Genomic DNA, 13167 nt, shown 5'->3' with positions numbered 1-13167 from the left:
TCTCTTCAAGATGGAATCTAATTTTGTACAAAGGCACATATTTACTTATTTTATGTAAGTGCCCCACTACTGCACAATCGGGGAATATTGCCTCACTGAGTAACCAAGGTGGAGAAGGATGCTACCACCTGCCATCATGATTGAGTCCTTTGTAAAAGACTCTCCTGGTGGCAGTATTAAGAAGTTCAACAAATTGGCCTGCTATTCACTCAAGACTTTCCACAACTTGGTCCCAAACTTTCCATCCAAAGATTCATTGAGGAACTGTTTATAGAGTATTGTTATATCGATATTATACTAAATGCTGGGGAAACACAAGAGAACAATACTCAGTTATTTCCCTCAAGAAAATTCACTGTAGCTCAGGATATAGGTGAGCAAACAGGTAATTTGAATATATTATGAGAACATTTATAAGCACCTAAAAGATAGAACCTAAAAGGGGCACTTAACCCAATCTTAGGGATATAAGAAGGCTTCCAGGGAAAGGTGGCCTCTATATAAAAACCTAAAGACTAAGTAAAACTTTGTCACTCACAGGAGAGGAGTGGAAAGAAAACATTCTAGGCAAAGAGAATAGCATGTCTAAAGACCATCAGATGAGAGACAACACTACCAGACCAAGGGATTACACATAGTTCCATATGGCTGGAAAGTTCATCGGTGGAAAGAGAAGGGGTTGGGGCGATGGACAAGAGGGAAGAGGACAAGGTGGATGAAATATAACAGTGAGACACGTGGCAGGACAGGTTATTAGAGCCTGATCACAAAGGGCCTTATATGCCATGCTAAGAGTTTGTTCATTCTGGTGACAATGGGGAACAATTGGAAAGTTTTAAGCAAATGAGGGGTTTGATTAGATTTTCATTTTAGAAAGATCAACATTTAGGCTGTCGTGATTAGAAAGGGGCAAGACCAATGGGACCTCAAGATGGAGGAGTTAAGATGTGGAGATCACCTTCCTCCCCACAAATACATCAAAAATACATCTACACATGGAACAACTCCTACAGAACACCTACTGAATGCTGGCAGAAGACCTCAGACCTCCCAAAAGGCAAGAAACTCCCCACGTACCTGGGTAGCGCAAAAGAAAAAAGAATAAACAGAGACAAAAGAATAGGGACGGTACCTGCACCAGTGGGAGGGAGCCGTGAAGGAGGAAAGGTTTCCACACACTAGAAGCCCCTTCGCGGGCGGAGACTGCGGGTGGCGGAGGGGGAAGCTTCTGAACCACGGAGGAGAGTGCAGCAACAGGGGTGCGCGGGGAAAAGTGGAGGGATTCCTGCACAGAGGATCAGTGCCGACCAGCACTCACCAGCCCGAGAGGCTTGTCTGCTCACCCGCCGGGGCGGGCAGAGGCTGGGAGCTGAGTCTCGGGCTTCGGACGTTGGATTTCAGTGAGAGAACTGGGGTTGGCTGCGTGAACACAGCCTGAAGGGGGCTAGTGCACCACAGCTAGCACGGAGGGAGTCCAGGAAAAGGTCTGGACCTGCCGAAGAGGCAAGAGACCATTGTTTCAGGGTGTGCAAGAGGGGGGATTCAGAGCACCGCCTAAACGAGCTCAGAGACGGGCACGAGCCGCGGTTACCAGCGCGGACACCAGAGACGGGCATGAGACTCTAAGGCTGCTGGTGCCGCCACCAAGAAGCCTGTGTGCGAGCACAGGCCACTATCCACACCTCCCCTCCTGGGAGCCTGTGCAGCCCGCCACCGTCAGGGTCCCATGAGCCAGGGACAACTTCCCCAGGAGAACACATGGCGCACCTCGGGCTGTTACAACTTTATGCTGGCCACTGCCACCGCAGGCTCGCCCCGCATTCCATACACCTTCCTCCCCCCACCACCAACCACGGCCTGAGTGAGCCAGAGCCCCCTAATAAGCTGCCACTCTAGCCACATCCTGTCTGGGTGGGGAACAGATGTCAGAGGGTGACCTACATGCAGAGGTGGGTCCAAACCCAAAGCTGAACACCAGGAGCTGTGCAAACAAGGAAGAGAAAGGGAAATCTCTCCCAGCAGGCTCAGGAGCAGCAGATTAAATCTCCACAATCAACTTGATGTACCCTGCACCTGTGGAATACCTGAATAGACAACGAGTCATCCCATAATTGTGGCGTTGGACTTTGGGAGCAATTGTAGACTTGGGGTTTGCTGTCTGTGACTGACTTGTTTCAGATTTTTATGTTTATCTTAGTTTAATCTTTAGCACATGTTATAATTGGTGGATTTTTTTATTGGTTTGGTTGCTCTCCTTTTTTAATAATTATTATTATTTTTCATTTAAATAATTTTTATATTAAAAACTTTAAAAAAATTCATTATTATTCTTTTTCTTTCCTTTTTCCTCCCTTTTATTCTGAGCTGTGTGGATCTTGGTGCTCAGGCCTGAGACTCTGAGGTGGGAAAGTCGAGTTCAGAACATTGGACCAACAGAGAACTCCCGGTCCCACGTAATATCAATCGGTGAGAGCACTCCCAGAGATCTCTGTCTCAAAGTTAAGACCCAGCTCCACCCAACGGCCAGCAAAATCCAGCACCAGATGCCCCATGCCAAACAACTAGCAAGACTGAAACACAACCCCACCCATTAGCAGAGAGGCTGCCTAAAATCATACTAGGTTCACAGACATCCCAAAACACACCACCAGATGTGGCCCTGCCCATCAGAAAGAAAAGATCCAGCCCCACTGACCAGAACACAGGCACCAGTCCCCTCCACCAGGAAGCCTACACAAGCCACTGAACCAACCTCACCCACTGGGGGCAGACACCAAAAACAATGGGAACTACAAACCTGCAACCTGCGAAAAGGAGACCCAAAACACAGTAAGTTAAACAAAATGAGTAGATAGAGAAATATGCAGCAGATGGAGGAGCAAGGTAAAAACCCACCAGACCTAACAAATGAAGGGGAAATAGGCTGTCAAGCTGAAAAAGAATCCAGAGTAATGATAGTAAAGATGATCCACAATCTTGGAAATAGAATGGACAAAATACAAAAAACGTTTAACAAGGACCTAGAAGAACTAAAGAGCAAACAAACAATGATGAACAACACAATAAATGACATGAAAAATTCTCCAGAAGGAATCAGTAGCAGAATAACTGAGGCAGAAGAACGGATAAGTGACCTGGAAGATAAAATAGTGGAAATAACTACAACACAGCAGAATAAAGAAAAAAGAATGAAAATAATTGAGGACAGTCTCAGAGACCTCTGGGACAATATTAAACACACCAACAATCGAGTTATAGGGGTCCCAGAAGAAGAAGAGAAAAAGAAAGGGACTGAGAAAATATTTGAAGAGATTATAGTTGAAAACTTCCCTAACATGGGAAAGGAAATAGTCTATCAAGTCCAGGAAACACAGAGAGTCCCATACAGGATAAATCCAAGGAGAAACATGCCAAGACACATATTAATCAAACTATCAAATATTAAACACAAAGAACAAATATTAAAAGCAGCAAGGGAAAAGCAACAAATAACATACAAGGAAATCCCCATAAGGTTAACAGCTGATCTTTCAGCAGAAACTCTGCAAGCCAGAAGGGAGTGGCAGGACATATTTAAAGTGATGAAAGGGAAAAACCTACAACCAAGATTACCCAGCAAGGATCTCATTCAAATTCAACAGAGAAATTAAAACATTTACAGACAAGCGAAAGTTAAGAGAATTCAGCACCACAAAACCAGCTCTACAATAAATGCTAAAGGACCTTCTCTAGGCAGGAAAAACAAGAGAAGAAAAAGACTTACAATAACAAACCCAAAACAATTAAGAAAATGGTAATAGAAACATACATATCGATAACTACCTTAAATGTAAAGGGATTAAATGCTCCAACCAAAAGACAGAGACTGGCTGAATGGATGCAAAAACAAGACCCATACTTATGCTGTCTACAAGAGACCCAACTCAGACCTAGGGACACATACAGACTGAAAGTGAGGGGATGGAAAAAGATATTCCATGCAAATGGAAATCAAAAGAAAGCTGCAGCAGCAATTCTCATATCAGACAAAATAGACTTTAAAATAAAGACTATTACAAGAGACAAAGATGGACACTACATAATGATCAAGGGATCCTTCCAAGAAGAAGATATAACAATTGTAAATATTTATTTATCCACCATAGGAACACCTCAATACACAAGGCAAATGCTAACAGCCATAAAAGGGGAAATTGACAGTAACACAATCAAAGTAGGGGACTTTAACACCCCACCTTCACCAATGGACAGATCATCCAAAATGAAAATAAATAAGGAAACAAAAGCTTTAAATGACACATTAAAGAATATGGACCTAATTGATACTCATAGGACATTCCATCTAAAAACAGCAGATTATACTTTCTTCTAAAGTGCTCATGGAACGTTCTCTAGGATAAATCATACCTTGGGTTACAAATCAAGCCTTGGTAAATTTAAGAAAATTGAAATCGTATCAAGTGTCTTTTCCAAAACAATGCTATGAGAGTAGATATCAATTACAGGAAAAAAAACTGTAAAAAATACAAATACATGGAGGCTAAACAATACACTACTAAATAACCAAGAGGTCACTGAAGAAATCAAAGAGGAAATCAATAAATACCTAGAAACAAATGACAATGAAAACACGATGACCCCAAACCTATGGGATGAAGCAAAAGCAGTTCTAAGAGGGAAGTTTATAGCAATACAATCCTACCTCAAGAAACAAGAAATATCTCAAATAAACAACCTAACCTTACACCTAAAGCAATTAGAGTAAAAAGGACAAAAAATCCCCAAAGTTAGCAGAAGGAAAGAATTCATAAAGATCATATCAGAAATAAATGAAAAAGAAATGAAGGAACTGATACCAAAGATCAATAAAACTGAAAGGCTGGTTCTTTGAGAAGATAAACAAAATTGGTACACCATTAGCCAGACTCATCAAGAAAAAAGGGAGAAGACTCAAATCAAAAGAATTCGAAATGAAAAAGGAAGAGTAATACCTGACACTGCAAAACTACAAAGGATCACGAGAGATTACTACAAGCAACTCTATGCCAATAAAATGGACAGCCTGGAAGAAATGGACAAATTCGTAGAAAAGAACAACCTTCCAAGACTGAATCAGGAAGAAATACAAAATATAAACAGACCAATCACAAGCACTGAAATTGAAAGTGTGATTAAAAATCTTCCAACAAACAAAAGCCCAGGACCAGATGTCTCCACAGGCGAATTCTATCAAACATTTAGAGAAGAGCTAACACCTATCCTTCTCAAACTCTTCCAAAATATAGCAGAGGGAGGAACACTCCCAAACTCATTCTACGAGGCCACCATCACCTTGATACCAAAACCAGACAAAGATGCCACAAAAAAAGAAAACTACAGGCTAATATCTCTGATGAACATAGATGCAAAAATCCTCAACAAAATACTAGCAAACATAATCCAATAGCGTATTAAAAGGATCATACACCATGATCAAGTGGGGTTTATACCAGGAATGCAAGGATTCTTAAATATACAGAAATCAACCAATGTGATAAACCATATTAAGAAACTGAAGGATAAAAACCATATGATCATCTCAATACATGCGAAAAAAGCTTTTGACAAAATTCAACGGACATTTATGATAAAAACCCACCAGAAAGGAGGCATAGAGGGAACTTACCTCAACATAATAAAGGCCCTATATAGCAAACCCACAGCCAACATCATTCTCAATGGTGAAAAACTGAAACCATTTCCTCTAAGTACAGGAACAAGACAAGGATGCCCACTCTCACCACTATTATTCAACATCGCTTTGGAAGTTTAGCCACAGCAATCAGAGAAGAAAAGGAAATAAAAGGAATCCAAATTGGAAAAGAAGAAGTAAAGCTGTCACTGTCTGCAGATGACATGATACTATCCACAGACAATCCTAATGATGCAACCAGAAAACTACTAGAGCTAATCAATGAATTTGGTAAAGCAGCAGGATACAAAATGAATGCACAGAAACCTCTTGCATTCCTATACACTAATGATGAAAAATTTGAAAGAGAAATTAAGGAAACACTCCCATTTACCACTGCAACAAAAAGAATAAAATACCTAGGAATAAACCTACCTAAGGAGACAAAAGACCTATATGCAGAAATAGAAGACAATGATGAAAGAAATTAAAGATGATACAAATAGATGGAGAGATATACCATGTTCTTCGATTGGAAGAGTCAACATTGTGAAAATGACTATATTACCCAAAGCAATCTACAGAATCAATGCTATCCCTGTCAAAGTAACAATGGCATTTTTCACAGAACTAGAACACAAAATTTCACAATTTGTATGGAAACACAAAAGACCCCGAATAGCCAAAGAAATCTTGAGAAAGAAAAACAGAGCTGGAGGAAACAGGCTCCCTGACTTCAGACTATACTACAAAGCTACAGTAATCAAGACAGTATGGTACTGGCACAGAAACAGAAATATAGATCAATGGAACAGGATAGAAAGGCCAGAGATAAACCTATGCACTTATGGTCACCTTATCTTTGATAAAGGAGGCAAGAATATATAATGGAGAAAAGACAGCCTCTTCATTAAGTGGTGCTGGGAAAACTGGACAGCTACATGTAAAAGAATGAAATTAGAATACTGAACACCATACACAAAAATAAACTCAAAATGAATTAAACTCAAAATGAATTAAAGACCTAAATTTAAGGCCAGACACTGTAGAACTCTTAGAGGAAAACATAGGAAGAACACTCTTTGACATAAGTCACAGCAAGTTCCTTTTTGACCCACCTCCTAGAGAAATGGAAATAAAAACATAAATAAACAAATGGGACCTAATGAAACTTAAAAGCTCTGCACAGCAAAGGAAACTATAAAGAAGACAAGAAGACAACCCTCAGAATAGGAGAAAATATTTGCAAACGAAGCAACTGACAAAGGATTAATCTCCAAAATTTACAAGCAGCTCATGCAGCTCATGCAGCTCAATATCAAAAAAACAACAACCCAATCCAAAAATGGGCAGAAGATCTAAATAGACATTTCTCCAAAGAAGATGTACAGATTGCCAACAAACACATGAAAGGATGCGCAATATCACTAATTATTAGAGAAATGCAAATCAAAACTACAATGAGGTATCACCTCACACAGGTCAGAATAGCCATCATCAAAAAAATCTACAAATAATAGGGCTTCCCTGGTGGTGCAGCGGTTAAGAGTCCGCCTGCCGATGCAGGGGACACAGGTTCGTGCCCCGGTCTGGGAAGATCCCACATGCTGTGGAGCAGCTGGGCCCGTGAGCCATGGCCGCTGAGCCTGTGCGTCTGGAGCCTGTGCTCCGCAATGGGAGAGGCCACCACAGTGAGAGGCCCGCGTACCACACACACACACACACACAAAATCTACAAACAATAAATGCTGGAGAGGGAGAGGGTGTGGAGAAAAGGGAACCCTCTCACATCACTGGTGGGAATGTAAATCGATACAGCCAATACGGAGGTATGGAGGTTCATCAAAAACTAAAGATAGAAGTACCATGTGACCCAGCAATCCCACTAATGGGCATATACCCCGAGAAAACCATAATTCAAAAAAGAGTCATGTGGGCTTCCCTGGTGGCGCAGTGGTTGAGAGTCCGCCTGCCGATGCAGGGGGACGCGGGTTCGTGCCCCGGTCTGGGAAGATCTCACATGCCGTGTCTGGGCCCGTGAGCCATGGCCGCTGAGCCTGCTCGTCCGGAGCCTGTGCTCCACAACGGGAGAGGCCACAAAAGCGAGAGGCCCGCATACCGCAAAAAAAAAAAAAAAAAAAAAGAGTCATGTACCACAATGTTCACTGCAGCCCTATTTACAATAGCCAGGACATGGAAGCAACCTAAGTGTCCACTGACAGAAGAATGGATAAAGAAGATGTGGCACATATATACAATGGAATATTACTCAGCCATAAAAAGGAATGAAACTGAGATATTTGTAGTGAGGTGGATGGACCTAGAGTCTGTCATACAGAGTGAAGTAAGTTAGAAAGAGAAAAACAAATACCGTATGCTAACACGTATATACGGAATCTAAAAAAAAAGAAAAAAAGAAAATGGTTCTGACGAATCTAGGGGCAGGACAGGAATAAAGACGCAGACGTAGAGAATGGACTTGAGGACACAGAGAGAGACAAGGGTCAGGTGAGACAAAGTGAGAGCGTGGCAGGGACATATATACACTACCAAATGGAAAAGAGATAGGTAGTGGGAAGCAGCTGCATAGCACTGGGAGATCAGGTTGGTGCTTTGTGACCACCTAGAGGGGTGGGAGGGAGACGCAAGAGGGAGGAGATACGGGGATATATGTATACATATAGCTGATTCACTTTGTTATAAAGCAGAAACTAACACACCATTGTAAAGCAATTATACTCCAATAAAGATGTTAAAAAGGGGCGGAGGGCAAGACCTACTGCCTTGGAAATTCTGATCTACTTACCCCCAGCCAAATGGATTAATTAGAATCACAGAATTTTTGAACTGAAAGGACTTTAGAAAACTATGATCTACTCCTGTTTTGTATGATGTAACTGAGAATGATGGAAGGCAAGTGGTTAGCTGCAGGCCTCTGTGGCCCAGGCCATGGGTAATGTGACCAGAACACATCTCTGAACACAACTTACATCTTTATAACCATGTTTTATTCATGACACTCTACCAAAACAGAAGATTCAATACATTATATGTTTTATCTTTTCTCACACAATGAGAAGGTCCCCATTACTGGTTCAATAGCTAAATACAGCCATACCAGGATCCCTGTCTTTGTCTTGGCTCTACCTTAGTTGCATCCTGTCCACAAAATGGTTAATTGCACATCCAGCACTGCATCCACCTTCCCAACAGGAAGAGGTAGGAGGCTGATGGGCATAAGGACATGTGGCAGTTAAGTCAAGCCCCCTTGTAAAGTCTGATTACATTTCATTGGCCAAAATTATATAATAATTCCCCTAGTTTCACAGAAGGGTGGGAAATGTAGTTTGTGATCTGGCCACAATGCCATCTGTAACAATTCTGAGGTTTTGTTCACGTGTAAAAGGAGAATGGTATGCGGTTGGTAGTTGGCAATTTCTGCGCCTTCCCTGCTTCCTTTAGAATGAAATTATTCTTTTTAATAGAGAAATTATTATCCATACATTTAACAAACAGCGATATAGCATCTTTGGCATTTATTCTATTGTCCAGAGCTAATTTTATTTATTTTTATTTTATTTTATTACCTTTCCACGTCTGCTAAATGAGTAAGTTCCCTGGGCCATATGAAATTTTTATAAAAAAACTTTTTTTTGTTTTGCATGAGGCTTACAGTGCTTTATAGTTCAGTAAGTACTTAATACACAATTGTTGCTTTGGCAAATACTGAAAATTACTTTATACTGAATGTGCCCAGCACAGTCAATAAAATTATGCACAGATCAGAAATTTCCAAGGGTCTGCTATAAACCTGTGCTGGTCTATGGCAAAGTTTCCATGGCTTTATGGTGAAATGGTAAAACACAAACAATGTAGTATGTCTTTTTCATGAAGCTAAATTTATTCAGTTTAAAGGAGTGCTTAGTCTAAGGTTATGTTCTTACTACTTGTTTGGTGAATAAAAGGGTTTTTCTTTAATAAAATGATAAAGATAGTGGTATTTTTTAGTATTTGCACTCAGCAAAATAAAACACAGCACGACTGAATACTCCCAAATTTTATTTTTGGAAATTTTACTGGCCCATGATATTGGAAAGTTTGGAAACAGCTGCCATTTGTAATAAGTTTACTGTAGTAAGGAACTGCAAGGGTACTTCCCCAATATAAGAATCACAACTGGTAAGTCCTATTACTGGTCACTGGTTCTTTACTGAGAATGCCAAGAGGCTCCTAACTCAACTTGTTAACAGACAGAATTCAGCATTATTCAAGTCAGTCTGAGACCATATTCAAGGCCCAGTTATCAGATGATTAGCCTTTCCTACCTGTAAGATGGGTAAGTAGTACAGACACTACGGCAGCTTTATAGTGAGAATTTAACACGTAGCACCACCCACCCACCCCCATCACCCTGTATGTCTAGCCAAATGCACAAATGAACTACCAAAATGCACACAGGCTCAGAACTCTGGAAACAAATCAAATCAAAACAAAGCTCCTTAAAAAGCAGAAAGCACGAAAATCCAGAATTGGATAAATCACAATTAACTTAGACCCTCTAGCTGTTGAGAAAGTAATTCTGTTGTCATGCAGTCAAGACTAATAATAATAGCCCATATTTTAGTGCCGTTTTATTTCAAGGTTTTTATCTCAAGCTTTTTTTTTTTTAAAGTGTCCCAACTTTAATCTTACCATTTTTTAAAAGTGCTACAAAGGCACAAAGCTACAAGAAAATATTTACACTTTGCTGTAACAGCAAAATGCTAAAAATGAGAAAAGGATTGACACAGAGCTAGCAAAATAAAGCCTACGTAAGCTGTGGCTATAGTATTATACAATGGCTAAGTTGTTGCTTTGGCAAGATAACTGTTGTCCCGTCATGAACTGACCAAGGAAAAATGTCAATTAAAAAAATTTTTACCCTATCTAGCTGGGTATGATGACCCGCTCTTTTAAAAGATTAACATACAAGCCATAACACACACACACACACACACACACACACACACACATGCACGCAGGCATGCACGCACACACACGCGCACACACACACATGCTCTGAGGCTATTACTTAGGAAATAATGAATTTGTTTCCCGGATCATTTTTGTATCCTTATCACAAAGTGTAGACTCACTTTATTAATGTACTCTACATTTAATAAGTGTCTATTATATGAAAGCACTTTATGAGTTACAAAGAACTATAGCTATGTATTTCTATAAGCATCAGGTATCATTCTCAGCATTACTGATAATAAATGAGACTTTTATATTGCTATTCCACTTTTTTCCCCTTTTGCATTTCTAATGCACAGGTAGAGACTGAACCCGACAGTACCTTGACTTCTCCACAGCATGATGAACAATGTTAGCACGCTGTTCAAAGCACAGTGAAAAAAAAAAATACAGAAGCCAGAATCAAACTATGTTTACCAAGAGAGAATGAAATTTTCCTACTGGAATTATTACAAAACCAAAGCATTTCAGAGAATTTTCCAAGAGCCCTTAGAGATCATTGATAATTATTACTGTTGTCCTGCTAGTAGGCAATATATGTAACCACTTTCCTGGGCTTTGGTCCCTCTTAGGCCAGTCAACAGGCCTAGTTAAGAGTTAAGATAAACTGGTTCATCATACTTAAAAGAAAATCATGAATAAAGAAATGGCCACTAACTATCCTTGGCTCTGAAGAGTAGAGAAGGAAAAAAAAAAAGGTCATATTAAAAAATGTACTAATTAATAGCTCAATTACAAGGAACTTCCTGTGGGAGAACATATTATATTTACTTTAAACCAAATGAATTTATGATGATTTATGCCATTACAATGAGTGCAAAATGAATTAATAATGATTGGCCACTTATTTCAAAGTGTAACCAACTGAATGAAGCCTCTTCCCACTTGCTAATGTCCATCAAAGAACAGGGATGGCAGAGTGCCATCTAGAATTCTATTCCTTTGCTTTAGATAGGTAACTGATTTGATTAAAAATAATTCCAATACAGTGTGCATTATTCATGGATACAGAATAATTAATAAACACTTCTATAGCAAGATGCTTTGTATTAATACAGTTATGAAAAACTACTTTTAAACTTTTTACATCCTGTATTGCATAAAAACTAAGTCATCATTTCATTTAATAAAAAGCATAAAGTAACTTTGTTAAATTCGGAAGTTAATTTAACAAAGATATTTTAAAACTCATTAATCTAATATCAGCTTAGTCAAAACAGTCCTAATTCAAAGAAAGTATCTGTTTCTTGTCCTATAATCAGAAGAGTATAAAATCCAGTGCTACTTGATTGAAAGTACATTCTTTTCTGTTCGACTGAGTTTCAAACTAAGTTGTGTCATACAGTGAAATTTAATCTCATTTTGCTTTTGGTACTTCATGTATTTTGGATGGCAGACTAAAACAAGAGTCTTACCTTCCCATAAACAAAAGGATATTACTTATTGCCTATGGCCCTTTTCCGCTTTAAGGAAGGTAAAAAGTGCTGATTGTTTGACAATCTGGGGGTCAGCAATAAAGATGTAAAATAGTAGAAGCAGATGCTTATGATGTCAAAGAAATAAAAAAACAAAAATGCATTAATCTCTGGAATCTTTACTTGAATGATCTAAATACTTCTATGTCTTGTTCCCAAAGACAAAGGGGGGGCGGGTTGTGAAGCAAGAGACCACCAGGTTCAAGTTCTGGCTCTAGCTCCTAATAGCTGGGTGATCCTTTCATTCATTCAGTATTTCCTGAGTGCCTGCTGTGGACCAGGCACTGTTCTAAGTGCAGGTCAACCAAGTCTGTACCCTCATGAAGCTCACACTCTAGTTGGGACAAAACAACCAAATGAACAAATAGATATGCTGAGTAGTACTAAGTCCTGTGAAGAAAAATAAAGCAGAGTCAGAGTCTAGAAAGTGATAGAGAGGGAAGGACTCTGCAAAAGGTGACAAACAATTACACAAATTATTTTTGTTTTCTGGGACAGTGATTTCTTATGAATACTGATAACAATTTGGTGTCCACGGAACACTCTATAGGTACAAAAAGGTGGGGGAAATAGATAGGAGTTTCTCTGGTTTATGTGACACGAATTTCTCACCATGTTCTATGCACAGCTTCTATCAGCCTTCTCTAGGCCTGATCACCTCCAGGAACCAACCAATCAGAGTGAATCTCTGGCCTTCTAAGCAGAGACTGGCCTTTTTCTAGAGATGAAACTCCCCTAACACTGCAGCACCAGCTCACGTCTGATCTTAACCCTTTCTGGTCATCTGTACACCATTAAACATCATGTGAGAGGGATTTGCCAATTAAATGTATTACACGGTTCTGAAATGCTGATGCACCTCTACAAAGTAATCGACCTACTACTTGATCAAAGACTCATGCTCAGTTATTTTACCCATTTGTACTATTCTAGAGCTTCTAGAATTTAATTATTATTTAAAAATACATAAAATCAGAACAATGACATTCTCTGAGAAATACTATT

The 13167-nt window shown here is 39.7% G+C and overlaps 1 protein-coding gene across 2 annotated transcripts in view; it reads right to left on the bottom strand.

The window, feature by feature from the left end:
* WDR7 (WD repeat domain 7) overlaps window positions 1-13167 on the bottom strand; it is a gene marked incomplete at both ends in the record, with an annotated part of 335367 nt that overhangs the window by 113288 nt on the left and 208912 nt on the right. The window lies entirely within an intron of this gene.

Source organism: Hyperoodon ampullatus, assembly GCF_949752795.1.
Source record: "Hyperoodon ampullatus genome assembly, chromosome: 13".
Lineage (NCBI taxonomy): Eukaryota > Metazoa > Chordata > Mammalia > Artiodactyla > Ziphiidae > Hyperoodon > Hyperoodon ampullatus.
This window is presented reverse-complemented; position numbering and strand designations above follow the sequence as displayed.